At 37.1% G+C, this 7771-nt stretch overlaps 1 long non-coding RNA gene across 1 annotated transcript; it reads left to right on the top strand.

Annotated features, from left to right (window-relative positions):
- The first annotated feature begins 1201 nt into the window (after positions 1-1201).
- On the top strand, positions 1202-7556 carry LOC117319423. Its single transcript, XR_004530727.1, has 4 exons — positions 1202-2675; positions 3256-3326; positions 5789-5897; positions 6842-7556. It is a non-coding gene; the product is annotated as an uncharacterized LOC117319423 (long non-coding RNA).
- The last annotated feature ends 215 nt before the right edge of the window (positions 7557-7771 follow it).

The following is a 7771-nucleotide window of genomic DNA, read 5'->3' as shown; positions in this document are numbered from 1 at the left end:
TTGAATTTCTATTAAAACATGATGTTTTTTGTTCTTTTTAATTATAAATGCAACATTAACCCACATGCGTGCGTACATGCGTACAGGTAGCTTCGCGCCTGGTCAACCCCGGTCTGGCCGTGCATTTTCCCACTCCTATTACATATGTCTCTGATCTGACAAGTAAGATTTTGACAAGTTGATTATTGAGATTTAGATAGCGGTTTCTCATAGCCAGTTTGATCATGTTGTTCTGGGCACGGTTCTGTTTACATAATTTTTTTCGAATTTTCCTGCTTTGAGATCTTTTTGATTTTGATTTCTAAAGATCTAATTTGTTTTCATTTTTTTTTTTAAACTTTAGATTTTCATTTTTATTTTTATTTTTGCCAGTTGATATTTTTTTCAAAGCTTGATCATTGTTCTTAGTAGAATGTAACTAACATTATGGATTTCTGTTATAGTGATGTTATGATTAGGAATATTTTGTAAATTTTTTCTTTGATTTTTTTTTTTTCATAAAAAAAAAATTTACATCTGAAACTTGACATTTTCTTTTGAATTTGACATTGACATTTTTTTTTTTAAACTTTAGATTTTCATTTTTATTTTTGCCAGTTGATATTTTTTTCAAAACTTGATCATTGTTCTTAGTAGAATGTAACTAACATTAACATTATAGATTTCTGTTTTAGTGATGTTATGATTAGGAATATTTTGTAAATTTTTTCTTTGATTTTTTTACTTAAAAAAAGAATTTGCATTTGAAACTTGACATTTTCTTTCAAATTGATTGACACTTTGACATTGCTGATTGGAACTGCTATATAGGATGACAGATATATGTTTGATGTTATATGTTTTATGTTGAATGTTCCATGTTTATTTGTTTGGTGTATGGTGAGGAAGTAGTCAGTTCATTTAAATTATCTTCTGATCATTTATTTATTCAGAAGTTGATTTAGTTGCGCTGTTGTATATATTTACTATTGATGTATGCTGGTGTTGTGTTAAATATTTATCTATGTGATTTTTCCCCCCATTGATTTCAGATTTAATTTGATTTCATTTATCATATATTGATATAATAGTTGACTGTTGCATCCAGGCTTTTGACTTTGTAATATTCACCAGGTAAGTGTGTTGTTTACTTGTTTATAACTTTGAATTTACACATTCATAATGGAATTCACTCAGGATCAGTTAGGAGTACTTCGTGCTGTCTTCAGATACGGGATTTAATCCAGGTGATGAGGTGAGTGGGGCAACTGTAAAGGAATGGATTAAGACAAAGGCTATTAAAGTGGATCCTGATGTACAGCCGGCACCTGCCCATACTGTGACAATTAATCCTGCGGTGAGGATTTCAGTTTTTTCAGGGGAGGAAAAGGACACTTATGATGTGTGGCGATATAAGGTGGGGTCCTTGCTTGTAAAACATGGAGAGGAAGTGGTGGCCACAGCATTAAGGAGGTCATTGAAGGGTAGAGCCAGCAAGGTAGTGATGAATGTGGGACCTAACGCAAGTGTCAGGGAGATTGTTGCCAAGATGGACAGCATATTTGGAGCAGTTGAGAAAGGGGAAAACTTGTTAGCAAAATTCTTCAGTGCTCGTCAGAAGGAGGGAGAGGATGTGTCTACATGGAGTTGCAGGCTTGAGGATATTATGAATAAGGCAGTACAACAAGGAGATGTCCCAGATCGGAATGCAGAGGGAATGCTACGTACAATGTTCTGGTCTGGGTTGAGACGAGAAATCAAAGATGTTACTGGTCAAAAGTATGATACTGTCAGACCGTTTGATGAGCTGAGAATTGCAGTACACTAAGTAGAATGGGATTTGATGCAGCGGGAAGAGGTGACAACTCCAGGTAAGGTAGCTGATAAGGTCAAACCTGTTGTGCATATGGCTGCAGCTGAAAGAGATGAAGGGACTTATCCAGCAATTGACAACAGATATGGTAGATATGAAGAAAACCCAACAAAAGTCTACAGCAAAGCAGAGTGGAGATAAAGCAGACAAGGGTAAAGGTTCTCATGGTAAACAGAAGAAAGGGCCTCAGTCCTGGTATCAGTCCAATTATACACATGGCCAGCAGCAGGCGAGCTTTCAGCCACAGCAGCTAAACCCAGTTCAACCACAGCATCTCCAGGCCTAGCAACGAGGCCATCCTCCACCACCACAGTATCGAGGAAACGAGCCCCAATGCTCTGCCCTGGAACCACACCCCTCGCCTGGGCTTAACATTTTTGTTGGCCTAGCTACGCCCCTGGTAATAAAATGTGCTAAAAATAAACTGTGATATTACACTTCATTGAAATATTTCTGATGTTATGTAATTATTGTGTATATATAATATTAAACTCTAATTAAATTTTTATTATTAGCACAGTTGATGGTTCACATTCATATTTAGCACACAGTTATTTGCTGTAACTTATCAATGGTCACTAGTTGATGAATTTAGATTGTCCATTCCTGATTGATAAGTTAGCACAGGGGCCTGGTTCCTCGAATGACACATGTATCTAGATCTCCTAATGCAAAGTTGGCCTCGATGCTTTATGTAAGTTCCTTCTGTCTGAGTTGGTGACTTATTTGCATTTTGTTCACAGAAACCAGTCTCTTGATTACTGTTGAACCAGATGTGATTTCTGAACCTACAGATCTCAGCCGAAGGATGACATATTGGCAGGTATTACACCAAAGTCTCTCTGACCAACCCCATCCCCATTGCTTTGAGTTCTTCCGGGGGCCCGAGTGGTTTATGTGTCTCAGCAACTTATCACTAGCCCTCCAACTCTGGGTCGCGAGTTTGAAACCCACATGGGGCAGTTGCCTGGTACTGACTGTAGGACGATGGTTTTTCTCCGGGTATTTCGGCTTTCCTCCACCTCGTAACCCAGGCTAAACAAGAATCAAATTTCAGATATCCTGTCCACACTTGATGCTCCAGAATAGCATTGTTCCATAGTCTCTTGGCATCAATTGGCTGATTAACCTGTATGTGTAGTTGTCAGGATCTGCATGTTACAGTGGTCTCCATGCAGGTGTTGATGATGATCTGAGCAGGCTTGGGTCTCAGGATTTTTTATATTGCTTGGAATCCCAGCAGCTTTAAATATGCTCATTTCACCTTTGTTATCAATCTTAAAAATAATTATTTTCAGCAGTTAAATCTTTATAACTCAAAAGGTGTGCCAAATACTATATGAAATAATTCTGTTAAAAACAAAGCTTTGCTTGTCTGTGAATGTTTATATTTGTATTTTCAGATAAAATCAGTCATACTGCACTCTCAGATCAAGGGGAATAAATCTGTATTAATTGAGATCATGGACCCCATGTAAGTCAACAACTTCTGACCTGATATTGGGTATGTAGCATACTGGCATGAAGGGCTACAAGATTTGTTCAAATGGATGACCTTGACCTTCATTCAAGGTCACATAGGTCAAATATGCTAAAAAAAATTAAATGACGTCTTGATAACCAAGTGGCCCAGAGACCCGATATTAGGTCTGTAACATTCTTAGGTGAAGGGGTACCAAGTATGTTCAAATGAATGACCTTGACCTTCATTCAAGGTAACAGCTATGGTCAAATATGCTTAAATATTTAATGGATTTGTTCTTGATAACCAAGAAGCCCAGAGACCTGATATTTGGTCTGTAGCATGCTGGGATGAAGGGTTACTAATTAAGTTTGTTCATTGGATGACCTTTGACTTTTATTCAAGGTCATTGGGGTCAAATATGCTAAAACATTTTAAACAACTTCTTCTCAGTAACCAAGAGATCCAGAAACTTAATATTGGCCCTGTTGCATGCTGGCATGAAGGGGTACAATGTTTGTTCAAAGGACTGTCCTTGGCCTACATTCAAGGTCACAGGGTTCAAACATGCTTAAAGCTAAGTCAAAGAATTATAACACATCAGGTGACAGTTAGGGCCCATGGGCCTCTTGTAATGGTATTTTGATTGAAACATTTAGGTGTAATGTTGACATATCTAATATTTGTTCCAAACTGTCAGATGACTTTGTTTTACTGTGCAAAATGACCTGGTATTTTCTCAAAATATCACTGGGTGTATATGTAAACATCCAGTATTGCAGCATGAATATGGAGACCTGTCATATCCTTAAAAGGTTATAAACCTGTCAAATGTTGGGTTTTAAATTGTGTAGCAAGTGTGTATCTATAACTTAATTCAGCCATTCCTAATGAATCAAACATTGTCCAGGAATCCATCCCCTTATTTGGCCAAGTCCAATTTAAGAAGCTCTTCCATTTTGTGTACCATCAAAGGATGGATGTACCGTAAGTGCTACATCAAGCCATGGGTGATATGCACAATACTGAGAGTGAAATGTCAAGGTTTTAAGGGTGAAAGGTAAAAGCTTGGAGGGTCAATGTCAAGGTTTGAAGAATGAATGGTCAAGGTTTAGAGAGTGAAAGGTCAAAGCCTGGAGGTCAAATGTCAAGGTTTGCAGGGTGAAAGGTCAAAGCTTGGAGGGTCAAATGTCAAGGTTTGAAGAATGAATGGTCAAGGTTTGCAGGGTGAAAGGTCAAGGTTTGGAGAGTGAAAGGTCACAATTTTGAGGGTTAAAGGTCAAGGATCGGAGGGACAAAAGTAAGAGTTTATAATTGCATGGTGACAGGTCAAAGTGTGGAGACTGAAAGGTCAAGGTTTTGAGGGTGAAAGGTCAAGACATGGCGAGTCAAAAGAAAGGGTTTGCTGGGTGAAAGGTCAAGGTGTGGAGAGTCAGATGTCAGAGTTTTGAGGTATATATCAGCAGCAACAGTAATAAGGTGCAGTTCATCTGATATGAACCAAACTTATGCAAAGTATAGCAATACAAAGTGGTTAATTTTTAGCTCACCTGGTCCAACAGGCCAAGGCCAGCTTTTGCCATACTGTGGCATCCGTCGACTTGCATGTGGGGTCCATCCATCGACAATTGACTTCTTCTTAACCGCAGATCAGAATTTAACCAAAGGTAGGAAGTATCTCTATATGTGACTGGCATTCAAAGGTTTACAAATGATGGGGCCTGATGGGTGGGGCCAAATGGGTCCATTTGGAAATATTGAACTTATATAAATGTACTTCTTCTCTGGAACTAAGCAATGTACATATGACATTGATATTTCAGTGGTAACAATTTCCTAGTTGGTTGGGATTCAAATTCATACAAATGATAGGGCTGACCCCCAGGGGTAGGGCAAAAGGGAGCAATTTGACTATATTGCTATAAAGGACTTCATGTATTTTTGAAACCGTTGAGATCCCCACCCTCTAACCATATATAGCATTGCTGGGCATCAAGAGATGAACACAATCCTGTCGTAAGAATAGGCCCTGGGGCCTTTCCCCACCCCAAGGGACTTAGTTTCTTTAAACAAAATCATGTTAAGTCTGACTTCGTTTCCGTGTTATATCTTTGAAGCAGTTGAGATCCCCACCCCATAACCATATATATAGCATTGTTAGACATCAACAAATAAAGCTATGAACGAATTGAACATGAACATTATTTTGATGTTTACTCAAATAAACCTGGTGAACGATACAGGCCCTCTGGACTTCTTGATTTGGTATATCATTAAGATACTTTTGTATCTTTGAAGTATAATAATTGTGTAGGATTAGCACGAGATGAAAAACAAATAAATCTGTTGTTATTACCAAGTAAAACTGGGCCACAATATTGTACAATGATTACATTCATTTTACTTATAATGTTGTAGATTATGTTCTGTCACAAACTTTAAATGAAAATGCCACACCTACAACTGTGTTTCAGATGATAGCCACAGACTTGACACAAATGCAGCAAAAACAGCTCAGCATGTGAGCACAACTGGAGGAGTACAAATGTAAAACACCTGGAACATGTTCATAGACTTCTACAGGTGAGATAATTAGTTCACAGACTTCTACAGGTGAGATAATTAGGTCACAGACTTCTACAGGTGAGATAATTAGGTCACAGACTGCTACAGGTGAGATAATTAGTTCACAGACTTCTACAGGTGAGATAATTAGGTCACAGACTTCTACAGGTGAGATAATTAGGTCACAGACTTCTACAGGTTGGATAATTGGGTCACAGACTCCTACCGGTGAGATACTTAGGTCACAGACTTCTACAGGTGAAATAATTAAGTCACAGACTCCAACAGGTGAGATAATTAGGTTACAGACTTCTACAGCTGAGAAAATTAGGTAAACGATTTCTACAGGTGAGAAAATTAGGTCACAGATTTCTACAGGTGAGAAAATAAGGTAACAGATTTCAACAGGTGAGATAAATAGTTCATCAACTTCTACAGATTTGAAAATTAGGTCAGTCAGAGATAAATATTGGGTAATTTATCATTTTTACCAGTGGAATATCAGAAATTCTCAACTTGATAAAAAACTTATGCTGATCTTGCTAATATCGTCACTTATATCATCATTAGTAATGATGTAAGAATCTTTAGTCATTTCACACAAAATATAGTCCAAAGCGTATATAACTGCAACAGAATTTAAATTTCTTGACTTTTGAAATTATGGGTACCTATAATATACAGTGAAACCTGACTTTACCGACCACTGACTTTAACAACATCCTGTAACATCTGACCATTATCACCAGAATGGGGAACTATATAAAGGGTACTTTGAAAGCAAATTACATGTATGTGATGTTAATTTGGTATTTAATTCCTGATAAATTTTCAATTGGTTTTGACATGGCCACTAATCACTCGTAACGTATGTTAAAATGTAAACACAATTGTTGATAAGCCAGATACAATTATATGTGTAATTTAATGATAATCTAATAATATTTGTTTATTTTTGATAGATTGAGTGTAGGATAGAGCTTATGATATATATTCTTGAATGACCTGACCAAGGACCAGCTTGGAGAATTCCAGCTCATGGACACGAAAAGTTTCCTAAAACAGAACATTAATTGTACCACAGTTGCAGTAACAGGCTGAGGACGCCTCCGCTCCCCAAAGACCGGGTTCACCAAGAACAACACAAACAATACTTGAACACAGCAAACTTCCTAAAACAGACCAACATTCTACCACAGCTGCTGTCTGTCACAGGTCATGGCTGAAGACATCTGCCCAAAGACTGGGTTCACTTAATTAGGAATAACACAAACAATACTTGGATAACACCCCTTCAGGCATATGTAGTATGAAGATAAGAACATTGTGACTTAGAGCTAGTCCGAATTATGGCCTCTACAACAAACAGAGGTTTACTGGTGTCACTCTGTCATACACAAAATCTTGTCTAGACTCATAACTATTTAGCATTGTTCAGGTTCAACCAAAGTCTGTATACAAATGTATGACTGTCTTAATTGCGACATATGCATTATTTTAATGGGCAATTTTACTGTACACTGCTACCTTATCAATGTATATTTTGATGCTTGATTATAAGTTTGAATTACATTCTTTATTACTCAAAAATATCAAATTTGTCAAACAACTATCTTGTCATTATTGGATGATCAAAGGGAGATAACTCACTTATCTGTTTCATATTTTCAAGGTGGGTTTATAATCATAATATTCAGTGAATTAGTGTTATTTAAATAATTATTAGATGTTATATAACAAACTCAAAATGACTGATTGGATTTCTCACAATCCATATAGACTGAATCTTGGTTTGTTTTACCCAGTTTTCTACCATAGCTGAATACATGGATACTAATTGAAAGAAATTTTATTTTTTGAAATCGTTGGTAAAACCACTACAGTAAGGACCG

The sequence above is a fragment of the Pecten maximus genome, unplaced genomic scaffold (genome assembly GCF_902652985.1).
Source record: "Pecten maximus unplaced genomic scaffold, xPecMax1.1, whole genome shotgun sequence".
In the NCBI taxonomy this organism is placed as follows: Eukaryota; Metazoa; Mollusca; class Bivalvia; order Pectinida; family Pectinidae; genus Pecten; species Pecten maximus.
The sequence above is the reverse complement of the archived record's forward strand: the minus strand, read 5'-3'. Positions and strand labels throughout refer to the sequence as shown.